Source organism: Pongo pygmaeus, chromosome 5 (assembly GCF_028885625.2).
Source record: "Pongo pygmaeus isolate AG05252 chromosome 5, NHGRI_mPonPyg2-v2.0_pri, whole genome shotgun sequence".
NCBI classification, from domain to species: domain Eukaryota; kingdom Metazoa; phylum Chordata; class Mammalia; order Primates; family Hominidae; genus Pongo; species Pongo pygmaeus.
The window spans coordinates 29,329,145-29,342,600 of record NC_072378.2 but is presented as its reverse complement, the minus strand read 5'-3'; the positions used below and the strand labels follow the sequence as shown (position 1 = coordinate 29,342,600).

At 38.4% G+C, this 13,456-nt stretch overlaps 1 protein-coding gene across 5 annotated transcripts in view; it reads left to right on the top strand.

Moving 5' to 3' along the window:
• Positions 1-13,456, top strand: part of LOC129038763 (olfactory receptor 5V1) — a 115,917-nt gene that overhangs the window by 56,836 nt on the left and 45,625 nt on the right. For 3 of the 5 annotated variants that reach the window (XM_054492155.2, XM_054492151.2, XM_054492153.2), the window contains one exon: positions 4,163-4,231. The exons of the other annotated variants lie outside the window; for them this stretch is intronic. The gene's annotated coding sequence lies outside the window, so the exon portion shown is untranslated. The remainder of the gene's footprint in view (positions 1-4,162; positions 4,232-13,456) is intronic. 5 annotated transcript variants of the gene reach the window in all.

The following is a 13,456-nucleotide window of genomic DNA, read 5'->3' as shown; positions in this document are numbered from 1 at the left end:
TGCCCATTGAGAAGTGAGGATCAGGATCTGCATGGAGAACAGTTCAGCCACTTTTCTATGACGTGGATGCTCTGTGTTATGGGTCCCAACCAGCCCTTGGTCCCACAGACTCTCCAGGGCCTGGGAACACAAGGATGAAGACTGTGAGAAAGCAAAGATGGCAACCCACCCCTCCCATTGGGAGCTTTGTCCTAGAGCATTGCAGAACTGCTACTGGCTCAATAGTCCCAGTGTAAGGGTGACTGGAGACTCAGGCTGGGAGGATCTGCCCCAGAAGAAGATACAGGATTGGGGATCCACATAACATACAGTCTGACCACTTTTCCATAGAGCTGCTACCATATTCTGGGGATCTGCTCCAGTCCCTAGTCACTTCAGATTTTCCAGTACCTGATGGTGTCAACAGTGAAGTTTGCCAAACAGCAAAGATGGCGGCCTGCCCCTCCCTCTGGGAGCTCTGCTCCAGGAAGGAATGGACCTGTTACCAGCCCAAACACACTGGCAGGGTTGGCTGGGGATCCCAGAAGGTCCCACTCAGTGAGGAAAAACAGGATCAGGAGGTGCATTAAAAAGCAGTCTGGCCACTTTTTCATAGAGCAGCTATGCTGTCTTTGGGGTCTACTCCAGCCCCTAGTTGCTTCCAGCTCTCCAAAGCCCAAAAGTGACAATGGCTAAGCCTGCAAAACAGTAAAGATAGAGGCCTACCCCTCCTCTGGGAGCTCTGCCAGGGAGGTTTGGGATTGCTACTGGCTGGAAAACACCAGCAGGAATGGTTGTAGACCTTGGTCAGGGGATTCCTCCCAGTAAAGAGAAATGGGATAAGAGACCCACATGAAAAAGTGGTCTGGCCATCTCTTTGTAGAGCTGCTGTGTTGTGCTGGGGTACCACTCCAGTCCCTAATCACCTCAGATTCCCCAGAGCCTGAAGGCACCAATGGTTAAGGCTATGAAACAGCAAAGAAGGCAGCCCAAGCCTCCCTCTGAGATCTCCATCTCAGGGAGGTATAATGTTGCTACCCATGGCAGCCTGGAGTTCTAAGCTATTGGGTCTTATCCTGTGATGTTCCATGGAAATGGGGCCTGCAGATGGTCACTGCTCAGCCCCGTGGATTTAGACTGTTTTCTAGGGGTATATATGGGGGGTCTAACCTCCCAGTTTGCCAGAGTTGCAGTTACTTTTGCTGGGAAGCCTGGGTATCCAAAGCTCCTGTGGCTTCCAGTGTGCCTGAGTGGATGCTTTGACGAGACTCCACATAGCTTTGCATGTCAGACTGAAGGCCCTGGTGGAGTGAGTTCATGAGGGATCTCCAGACCTGAGGGTTGCAAAGTTCTCTGGGAAAAGTATGGGTTCCCAAGGTCGCTCACTCACTCACCACTTCTCTGGGCAGGGGAGGCTGCCCTGGCTACATGTCGTTCCCACGTGGGTAGTCATCCTGCGTTGCTTTTCTCTGTTCTCTGTGGGACGGGTTGTTTTCTTGATGAATCCCAATGCATGTACCTAGGTAATTCAGTTGAAGATACTGTATTTACTTGCCTCTTCTATTTTGCTCTGTGACAGTGGTGCACAATAGGTGCTTCTAGTTGGCCATCTTGGCCAGCCCTCACCTTCTTGTTATTTTATATGCTGTGAATATAATACAAATGAATACTATTTATTGCATGCTTATTATGTGTAAGGTATTGTTCTAAGTTCTTTACATCCATTAGCTCTCTTAATTCTCACAAAAACCCAATGAAGTAAGTAATACAATCATTTATCTTATATCACAAGAAAACTGAGGCTCAAAGGATTTAAGTAAATTTTTCTTCTTGTGATATATTGTGAAACCAGGACTCAAACTGAGACTTCTTAGTTCTAGTGATCACTGTATTGTGCTCTTTCAAATATTATTCATCTTAATTTTATCTACAGTTTTCTTAGTTGACTAGCAATTCACTATTTTAATGAAGTCATGACCGGCAATTTTCTTCTTTATGTATTGTCTGTTTGTGATTGTACATAATATTTGTTTTAAATTTTCTTTTATTACAGAGGAAGCTTCATGGGCCTGTGACCCATGCAGTCACAAAGCACCCTGCATTCAGAAGGGCCCTATGTTTCATTTAATGCTTTGTGGTCACTGTCTTGAAACTCTTGGCAATTTTTTTTAACTTCCTTTTTTTTTAATTATACTTTAAGTTCTGGGGTACCTGTGCAGAACGTGCAGGTTTGTTACATAGGTATACATGTGCCATGGTGGTTTGCTGCACCCATCAACCTGTCATCTACATTAGGTATTTCTCCTAATGCTACCCCTCCCCTAGCCTCCCACCCCCTGACAGGCCCCGGGGTGTGATGTTCCCCTCCCTGTGTGCATGTGTTCTCATTGTTCAACTCCCACCTATGAGTGAGAACAAGCGGTGTTTGGTTTTCTGTTCTTGTGATAGTTTGCTGAGAATGATGCTTTCCAGCGTCATCCATGTCCCTGCAAAGGACATGAACTCATCCCTTTTTATGGCTGCATAGTATTCCATGGTGTATATGTGCCATATTTTCTTTATCCAGTTTATCATTGATGGGCATTTGGGTAGGTTCCAAGTCAATGCTATTGTGAACAGTGCTGCAATAGACATACATGTGTGTGTTTTTATAGTAGAATGATATATAATCCTTTGGGTGTATACCCAGTAATGGGACTGCTGGGTCAAATGATATTTCTAGTTCTAGATCCTTGAGGAATTGCCACACTGTTTTCCACAATGGCTGAACTAATTTACAGTCCCACCAACAGTGTAAAAGTATTCCTATTTCTCCATATCCTCTCCAGCATCTGTTGTTTCCTGACTTTTTAATGATCACCATTCTAACTGGCGTGAGATGGTATCTCATTGTGGTTTTGATTTTCATTTCTCTAATGACCAGGGATAATGAGCTTTTTTTCATATGTTTGTTGGCTGCATAAATATCTTCTTTTGAGAAGTTTCTGTTCATATCCTTTGCTCACTTTTTGATGGGATTTTTTATTCTCGTAAATTTGTTTAAGTTCTTTGTAGATTCTAGATATTAGCCTTTTGTCAGATGGATAGATTGCAAAAATTTTCTCCCATTCTGTAGGTTGCCTGTTCACTCTGCTGATCGTTTATTTTGCTGTGCAGAAGTTCTTTAGTTTAATTAGATCCCATTTGTCTATTTCGGCTTTTGTTGCCATTGCTTCTGGTGTTTTAGTCATGAAATCTTTGCCCATGCCTATGACCTGAATGGTATTGCCTAGGTTTTCTTCTAGGGTTTTTATGGTTTTAGGTCTTATGTTTAAGTCTTTATTCCATCTTGAGTTAATTTTTGTATAAGGTGTAAGGAAGGGATCATGTTTCAGCTTTCTACACATGGCTAGCCAGTTTTCCCAACACCATTTATTAAATAGGGAATCATTTCCCCATTGCCTGTTTTTGTCAGGTTTGTCAAAGATCAGATGGTTGTAGATGTGTGGTGTTATTTCTGAGGCCTCTGTTCTGTTCCGTTGGTCTATATATCTGTTTTGGTACCAGTATCATGCTGTTTTGGTTACTGTAGCCTTGTAGTATAGTTTGAAGTCCGGTATCATGATGCTTCCAGCTTTGTTCTTTCTGCTTAGGATTGTCTTGGCTATGCAGGCTCTTTTTTGGTTCCATTTGAAATTTAAAGTCGTTTTTTCTGATTCTGTGAAGAAAGTCAATGGTAGCTTGATGGAGATAGCATTGAATCTATAAATTACTTTGGGCAATATGGCCATTTTCATGATATTGATTATTCCTATGCATGAGCATGGAATGTTTTTCTGTTTGTTTGTGTCCTCTCTTATTTCCCTGAGCATTGGTTTGCAGTTCTCCTTGAAGAAGTCCTTCACATCACTTGTAAGTTGTATTCCTAGGTATTTTATTCTCTTTGTAGCAATTGTGAATGAGCGTTCACTCATGATGTGGCTCTCTGTTTGTCTGTTGTTGGTGTATAGGAATGCTTGAGATTTTTGCAAATTGATTTTGTATCCTGAGACTTTGCTGAAGTTGCTTATCAGCTTAAGGAGATTTTGGGCTGAGATGATGGGGTTTTCTAAATATACGATCATGTCATCTGCAAACAGAGACAATTTGACTTCCTCTTTTCCTAATTGAATACTCTCTATTTCTTTCTCTTGCCTGATTGCAGGAAATACGTTGTGAACTTCCCAGCACATCTGTTAGAAAGGAGGTCCAGAAAAAGAGCACAAAGAGAATGGTCTGTATTTAAAGATATAACAGCTGAGAAAGCACAGTGTAATTTTCAAGAAAATAAATGTAGCCATTCTGCTTGGGCTTACATCCATCATTGCTAATCACTGTCGGAAAAACTTTGGGCAAATGACTTACATTTCTGTTCCTCTATTTCTTCATCTGTAAAATAAGAATAAAGGTTGTTACGATGATTAAATGAGCTAATATGTATAAAGTACTTAGAATAGTGTCTGACACATACAATGCACCATATATGTTTTTGCTAGGTAAAAACAAATACATTAATCTTCAGACGGGACTATCAAAATGAGTCTCAAGTCAACGTTGTAGCTAGACTAGACACATGGATGCCCAGTGAACCATGCCTCTCAGCATTGATGCCCTGTGTGGTTCGTTTTCCTTGAACCTGGGCTGGCACAGTGACTTCACCAATAGAATGCAACAAAAATGATGTTCTGGAACTTCGAAGGTACGTTAAAAGAAACTTTACAACATCTTAATAGATCTCCTGAAACAGTCACTCTTGGGATGCTCCCAAGAAACAAGAATGCATTTGCCATATCAATGGACAAAAACCATTTACCTGAAGCCCTGTTAACTTGTTCTAGCAATGATACCATGTCTGACATGACAGCTGTGATCAAGACTACTAGTTGGTTGAGCTTGGGATAGTCTGCAGCTATTATTCAGGTTTTATCTGTTTTTTGCAAGTGATCTTTCAGTCTTTAGATATTTAAGGGGGCACTAATCTTGGCTATCCTTCCCAGGATGTGATATTGTTGTTAGTTTAATATCCTTGCCAGATGGGGCAGTTTCAAAGCTTCCAGTTGGCATTCTCCAGTACGATAGCGCATTTCCCACTGGCCAAAGACTGACATAGAGGCTTCTCTTACTGCCAAGTATATCAGTCCTAATTGTATAGCCAGTGACTGTGGGAATGACTATTGGATGTGCCTACAGTACTGGGTGACCTACTGTAAGCTAGACTTTAACATGACTCCATTTATAATCTGGCTTCTGTATGCTCATTGTAATAGTTGGGCCATGGTGATGCTTTGGCTCTTGGAGTATCAGTGTCAACTCAGACAACTGTACTTGAAATATTTGGGTATTCCCCCTTTCCCAGTGTGCAGTAATTTGCATAAATAATGTTAGCTCCCTCTCGGGAAAAACTATAGGTGTCTTTCCAGTAAATGCTTACCACAATGTTGAAGTTCACTTCTTTCTGGAGGACATGACTAAATGTTCAGGTAATAAGTTGTGCACCTAAATATTAGCTTGCATCTGTGAACTGAGCAGGAAATTAAGCCATTTTATTAGAGTGACCACCCTCAGTGTCCTGTTCCTCTACTCTTGCCTTCTTTTGATTGTAGTTTTTAAGCAGCAGCCTCATCAACAGTCCTGTAATTTTGTCTTTAGGGACACGTGTTCTATTAACCATCACCACAGCTTCCTGTAGGTCAAGACCCCTTGGCTACCTTTTTGACTCACTGATGATTACAGCAATTGCAAACTACTAGCTTCCAGTGGTTCAATGCTACCATATATTTTTTATTGCTGTAGGCCCCTTTTCTCCATCAATTCGAACTCTGTGATTACTTCTGTAACCATTATCCCTGGTCTACAAAGAGTCACCACTGAATTTCTTAGTAATTCCAGAACTCCTCTGCCAGAGCTTTCTGAATTGTGAATGGTGTGTCTCCTCTGAGTACTCTTGTGGAACATAATATTCTGGTGGCTTTTCTGACCTACACATAGTATATTCATCCAGTACCCCTACTTTCCTGAGTCTCTTTATTCCTTTCCATACCATCTGTCAGGGCAACTCAGTCATTTTAACTTTGATCATCATGGGCCAATGCCTTCCCTGTGCTTGTAAGAGCCACACTAGCAGCAAATTTGCTTAAGCCCCAGATTCCGTGTCTAAGAATTCAATGTCCCTAGTTAATATATTCTCATTTATCCAGTTTAGTGTTCTAGTCCCTTGATCATGCACACTCAAGATTCAATCCCATGGTATTCCTGCTGGCACATTCTAACTACTATTTACACTCCTGTCAGTTTAATCTCTTTTCTATTTTAACATCTCTAGCACAACCCTAATTAATTTATGGGGATTTAACTCTAATTATTGGCCTGGCTGTCAAGAGAGACATCCACTATCTACAGTAATATGTAGTACAGAAGACCTGTACTATCCACAGTAACAAAGAAGATAGAAAGGATATCTATTGAACCCATTGATCTTGCTAAGATGGTTACTAGGAAGAATGATTGTAGTAGTCAGGGTTCTTCTGAGAAACAGAGTCAACAGAATATTGATTGGATGACGGCCACCTACATTAGGGAGGATAATCTGTTTTACTCAATCTATCAATTCAAATGTTAGTCTCATCTAAAAACATCCTCACTGACACATCCAGAAAACTGCTTAATTAAAGTGTGGACATCCTCAGTCAAGCTGACATAAAAACCATCAAAATAGTGAAATTTCCAACAGATTCTTTTAGCTGACTATTACAAAATAGGGCAGAAATAAGATGAACTAAAAAATAAGGCATTCAATTTTCAATCAGTATTTAGAGGAAAACTAGATTCCAGGACTTCACAGGATCAAAAAATTAAACTGTATATTAGTGCTAAATAGTCTAGATGGTAGAAGTTTCTCAAAGTAAGAAATGGCTTCAGGGCAAAGATCATATTCCAAGGTGCTGTTAGTGAAGTATGGTTTTTAGGTAAAGTTCCCAAGGATGTGACTATAATACTCTTGGTTGAAACCTCAGAAAGATAATGGGGAAGCCTAGAATAGTTTCTAAAAATCTTAAGACAGGCCTCTTAAGCCCTCTATGTTAGACAAAGAGGTCACTATGAGTCTTATGAACATGCCTTGTCAACATTTCCAACTAGAGGCAAAAATGTTTCCAGAAATCTTATTTTAGCTTTATTGAGGTACAACTGACATAAAAAAGTTATATGTGTTTAATGTATACATCACGATGAGTTTGGGCATATGTACACATACTATCATCACCACAACCAGGGTAATAAGCATATCCCTCACCTCCAAAAACGTCCTTGTGTTCTTTTGTGTTGCTTTTGTTTTTGTAAAAGCACTTATCATGAGATCTATAGTCTTTTTAATGTATTTTAAAGTGCAAAATACTATTTTGCTAGTTATAGGTAGTACGTTGTACTGCAGATCTCTAGATCTTATTTATCTTGCATAACAGAAACTTTATACTGTACCCACTGATAAACAATTCCCCATCTCCCCCTGTACACATTCCCTGACAATCACCATTCTATTTTGTATTTCTATGAGGTTGACCATTTTAGATATTTAAGCGTGGCCATGCAACATTTGTCCTTTTGAGACTGTCTTATTTTACTTATCATGATATCCTCTAGGTTTGTCCATATTGTAATAATTGGCAGGTTCACCTTCTTTTAAAGGTTAAATAATATTCATGTATATATTCATTTTCTTTATCCATTCATCTGCCAATGAATACTTGGGTTGTTTTTGTATTTTGTCTACTGTAAAAAATTTCAAAATAAACACAGGGTTACACATATTTCTTCAAGGCCCTGACTTCAATTCTTTTGGCTATACACCCAGAAGAGAAATTGCTGGATCAGATTGTAGATTTATTTTTAATTTTTAAAGGAATTTTCATACCATTTTGCATAGTGGCTGCAATTTCTATATTCAGTGTATAAGGGATCCAGTTTCTCCACATTCACACCAACACTTTTTTTTTTAATAATAACCATCCTAAAATATGTTAGGTGATATCTGACTATGGTTGCCTTTTTCTGATGGTTAGTGATATTGAGTACCTTTTTATATACTTGTTGGCCATTTATATATCTTCTTTAAAGAAATACCTATTCAATTATTTTGTCAATTTTAAGTTGTGTGTGTGTGTGTGTATTATTGAGTTGAGAAGATTGTTATGTATTTTAGATATTAACCCCTATCAGATAGATGGTTTGAAATATTTTCTCCCACTTCATAGGATGACTTTTCACTCTGTTGATCATTTCCTTTGTTGTGAAGAAGCTTTTTAGCTTTACATAGTCCTGCTTGTCTATTTTTTATTTTGTTGTGTCAAATCTAAAAAATCATTGTCAAGACCAACATCAAGAAGTTATCTCCTTATTTTTTTTTTCTAGAAGTTTTACATTTAAATCTTTAATCCATTTTGAGTTGATTTTGTATATAGTATGAGATAGGGTCCAATTTCATTCTTCTCTATGTAGTTTATTCTACACCATCTATTGAAGGGACTATTCTTTCTCCATTGTGTGTTCTCAGCAATCTTGTCCAAGATCAGTCTACTATATATATATGTGCATTTATTTCTGGACTCTCCATTCTGTTCTATTGGCTTGTATGTCTGTCTTTATGTCAGTACTATACTATTTTAATTAAATGAAGGCATTCAAATTGAATATAACATTAACATACAAAATCGATTGCATTCCTATACATTAACAATCTAGCTTTTCTGAGCTATCAGAAAAGGAAGAACCAAAACAATTTCATTTAAAATAGCATAAAAAAAATAAAATGCTTAGCAATAAACTTAACCAAGGAAGTGAATGACTTGTACACTGGAAACTATAAAAACATTGATGAAAGGAATTGAAGAAGACTCAAATAAATAGAAACATAACCTATGTTCAGGGCTTAGAAGAATTAAAATTGTAAAATGTCCACACTACCATAACTTGTCTATGAATTCAATGCAATCACTATCAAAATCCCAAAGGCATTTTTTACAGAAATGGAAAAAACTATTCAAGAAAGACCTCAAATAGCCAAAGTGATCTTCAGAAAGAATAGCAAAGCAGATGGTATCACTCTTCTTGACTTCCCAAGATGTTGCAAAGGTACAGTAAATAAAACAGTATGCTACTGGCATGAAGACAGACAGACAGAAATCTCAAGGGTGTTGTCTCACAGTACACTAATTGTCAGCCCAAGTCAGAGAAAGACCTGTCCTAAGGAGATTTATGAGTGTGGTACTTATCTAATTGACTAAACCCAAATAAGAATCCTAAGAACCTAAAATATTTTAAAAAGAATTTTATTGGTGGGCCAGGCACAGTGACTCGGACCTGTAATCCCAGCACTTTGGGAGGCTGATGTGGGTGGATCACTTGAAATCAGGGGTTTGAGACCAGCCTGCGCAACACGGTGAAACCCTGTCTCTATTAAAAGTACAAAATGTAGCCGGGCATGGTGGCACATGCCTGTAATCCCAACTACTTGGGAGGCTCAGTTGAATCACTTGAACCTGGGAGGTGAAGGTTGCAGTGAGCCGAGACTGCACCATCCCACTGTACTCCAGTCTGGGTGACAGAGTGAGACCCGTGTTTAAAAAAAAAAAAAGGAGAAGAAGAGAAATTTTATTGGTATCATCAGTTTCAATTGCATCATCTTAGACTCTAGAGGCCAGAGTGAGAAAAATGTCCCCAAATGGGTTTCACAATTGCTATGTAACTGTTATGTGCCTCCCATTTTTTTTCTTTTGGAGTAAGATTTTCTATTACTGTCATCTTATATCTACCTTATCATTATGTGCTGAGTTTGTGACGGGAAGATAACCTGACTTCTTCAAGTTCAAAGATCTTCAGGTCAAAAGGAACCATTCTTGAGGAATCATACTAAATTGCCCCATTTGCACTGTGTCATGATTTGGATTTTAAAAACCTAGACATTGAGCCGATGCTATAAAGGGATGAGATTTTAGGATTATTAGGAAGAGGAGTAAGTGTACCTTGCATATGGGAACAGCATGAATTATTAGTGGTTAGACTGTGGTAGATTAAGGATGTCCACACAATTTTTGACACTCTTTCCATTGAAAGTTTGAGAAGCTCAGTTGGCCTGCGATTTCTTTGGCCAATAGAGTATGATAGAAGTTATGTTAATTCTGTTTCTTGGTTTTTGTCTTTGAGACAACTAACAGTTTTTGTCTTGGTTTGCTGTCCCCCATGAAAAAGTCTGTCCCAGGGCTTCCCTGTTAAAGAAGCACATGACAGTCAACTAAGAAACTGGAGAGAGAGAGAGAGAGAGAAACAGAGAGAGAGAGAGAGAGCAGATCCAGATATTACTGAGCATAGTCAACCCTTTCCTGCTGTGCCCTTCCCAATTTCTGACCCACAGAATCCTGGGATTTGATTAAATAAATTAATTTAAGCCATTTAGATTTAGGATACTATTTGTTATGCAGCAGTAGATAACTAGAACCCATGTGTTTTCCTACAGTTCACAGCCTCCATGTAGATGGGATTATGCAATAAACTCTGACCAACAGAAGTGATAGTCTGAGACAGTTCAGGTGGATAGTGTCTTCTCCACACAGGCATTCTCTCATCAACAAAACTGGAACTGAAGGACCAAAGAAGGTTGAGTTGGAAGACAGAAGAAGTACCAGAGAGAGGTCAGATCATTTGGGTTTGCAAAAGTGAAGGCAGAGGTTTTGAATAGTCAGCCCACCTGCTCAACATAGCTTCCATAGTCTTGTCTATTTGTATGTCTAAACAGTTACAAATGTTGGCATATCACATTTTTTCAGGGCCAGAATCCACTTCTAGGTACTTAGAAACTAAGAAACATCATACCTATTCTTGTCTATTAGCTCCAGAAATACCTCCACAATTATGATTTCATGGTTTTCACTTAGTATGAGTTTGGTACCAAAGGAAAATAAAAAAAAATTTCATGTTTTTTTTGTATTTCACCTGTATTACATCATATTACATGCATTACAATCTGACAAAATAAGGACAGATACAGGAAAACAAAACCAAAATAATAGAGTGTTTAAAGTCTTCATCTTTCATGACCAAGTGTGGAGTGATACGAGTGGTTATAACACTCTAATGAGATACAAAGTGATTCTTGAGGTGTTTTTTTTTTTTTTTTTTTTTTAACCTAGCTCCACTTTTAATGGTATTTCATAGTAATCCTTGAAGTCTGGCCAGTTGACTTCTAAAACATCTCTGAAGATACAGGTGCCAGAACTCTTAGCTGAACAATCGGTTGTTTTATCTCTTAATTAGTGATTGCAATGTCATTCAATTTAATTACTTATTTGCCTCTCTGGACCAAATAAAAAGCATTTTTTCATTTGTATTTTAAAATGTAAAAGTAAAATTATCAACTTTTAGTAAAAATTTGTTTCCTTTTTCTGCTCTTTCCTATTCTTTGTGTGTTATAAAGGAAATGAAACATTCCAGTGTGTTTCAGTAGCTCATTCTCTCTGCAGCATGTCCTCTGTGTGAGATTCTTTTTCTTTAGCTATAGGGTGGGTCTCTTAGGGCACCCTTCCTTTATTTAGTAAAGTTCTTTTGCGCAGGACTTTCATAAATCTAACACCTGTAGAGCTTTTTTGTTTGATTAAAATAATAAACAACACAGTTGATTAATTTTTCACATGAATAACTGTTGGGGTAGTAAGAGGAAAGTTTAAAGTATTTTATGCTGAAGTAGGGGAAAATACTTCATGTTGCATGCGTGCCAGCTAAGAATGACAAGAATTGCTGTAATCTTAGCTTTCCATTCTCCCAGTTGCCATCTTGCTTGGGCTTCAAATAGTCTGAAAACTTTCTATAACAATGGCAAAATTATGCAGACTTCCATGTTATGGAACATGTCTTTAGGATGTCATTTGTTACATAACCAGGCTGTAAAAGTAGAGTATTTTCAGGGAAGCATCCACAAAATAAGTCACTGGCATCGTTCATATTCAATGTAGTGTAAAATCTAAACACTTCTACATTGCAAGTGGGAATGAAATTTTTTATAACCTCTGGGGAGGGCAATTTGGTGGTATCTATCTGAATTACAATAACCATATCCCTTGACCTAACATTTCCATGTCTGGAAGTTTGTCCTACAAATAGACTTGCACATATATGGAATGACATGTACACAAGATTATACACTGCAGCATATGATTGGAAATAACACAGATGTCCAATGATAGGAGACTCATGTATCAAGCATAATACGTAAACAAATTGGCATACACCATGCATGTTAAAAAAATAAAGAAGCTCTATGTACTAATAGGGAAAGATCTCCAAGATACACATTGCCCTCAACATTGGTTTGTTCATATAACATGTATTGTTCATTGCCATTCTTCTTTTTTTATTTTTTTATTATACTTTAAGTTTTAGGGTACATGTGCACAATGTGCAGGTTAGTTACATATGTATACATGTGCCATGCTGCTGTGCTGCACCCATTAACTCGTCATTTAGCATTAAGCATATCTCCTAATGCTATCCCTCCCCCCTCCCCTCACCCCACAACAGTCCCCAGAGTGTGATGTTCCCTTTCCTGTGTCCATGTATTCTCATTGTTCAATTCCCATCTATGAGTGAGAACATGTGGTGTTTGGTTTTTTGGTCTTGCGATAGTTTACTGAGAATGATGATTTCCAATTTCATCCATGTCCCTACAAAGGACATGAACTCATCATTTTTTATGGCTGCATAGTATTCCATGGTGTATATGTGCCACATTTGCTTAATGCAGTCTATCATTGTTGGACATTTGGGTTGGTTCCAAGTCTTTGCGATTGTTAATAGTGCTGCAACAAACATACATGTGCATGTATCTTTATAGCAGCATGATTTATAATCCTTTGCGTATATATCCAGTAATGGGATTGCTGGGTCAAATGCTATTTCTAGTTCTAGATCCCTGAGGAATCACCACACTGACTTCCACAATGGTTGAACTAGTTTATAGTCCCACCAGCAGTGTAAAAGTGTTCCTATTTCTCCACATCCTCTCCAGCACCTGTTGTTTCCTGACTTTTTAATGATCGCCATTCTAACTGGTGTGAGATGGTATCTCATTGTGGTTTTGATTTGCATTTCTCTGATGGCCAGTGATGATGAGCATTTTTTTATGTGTCTTTTGGCTGCATAAATGTCTTCTTTTGAGAAGTGTCTGTTCATATCCTTTGCCCACTTTTTGATGGGGTTGTTTGTTTTTTTCTTGTAAATTTGTTGGAGTTCATTGTAGATTCTGGATATTAGCCCTTTGTCAGATGAGTAGGTTGTGAAAATTTTCTCCCATTTTATAGGTTGCCTGTTCACTCTGATGGTAGTTTCTTTTGCTGTGCAGAAGCTCTTGAGTTTAATTAGATCCCATTTGTCAATTTTGGCTTTTGTTGCCATTCTTTTTTAAAGAAAATATTTG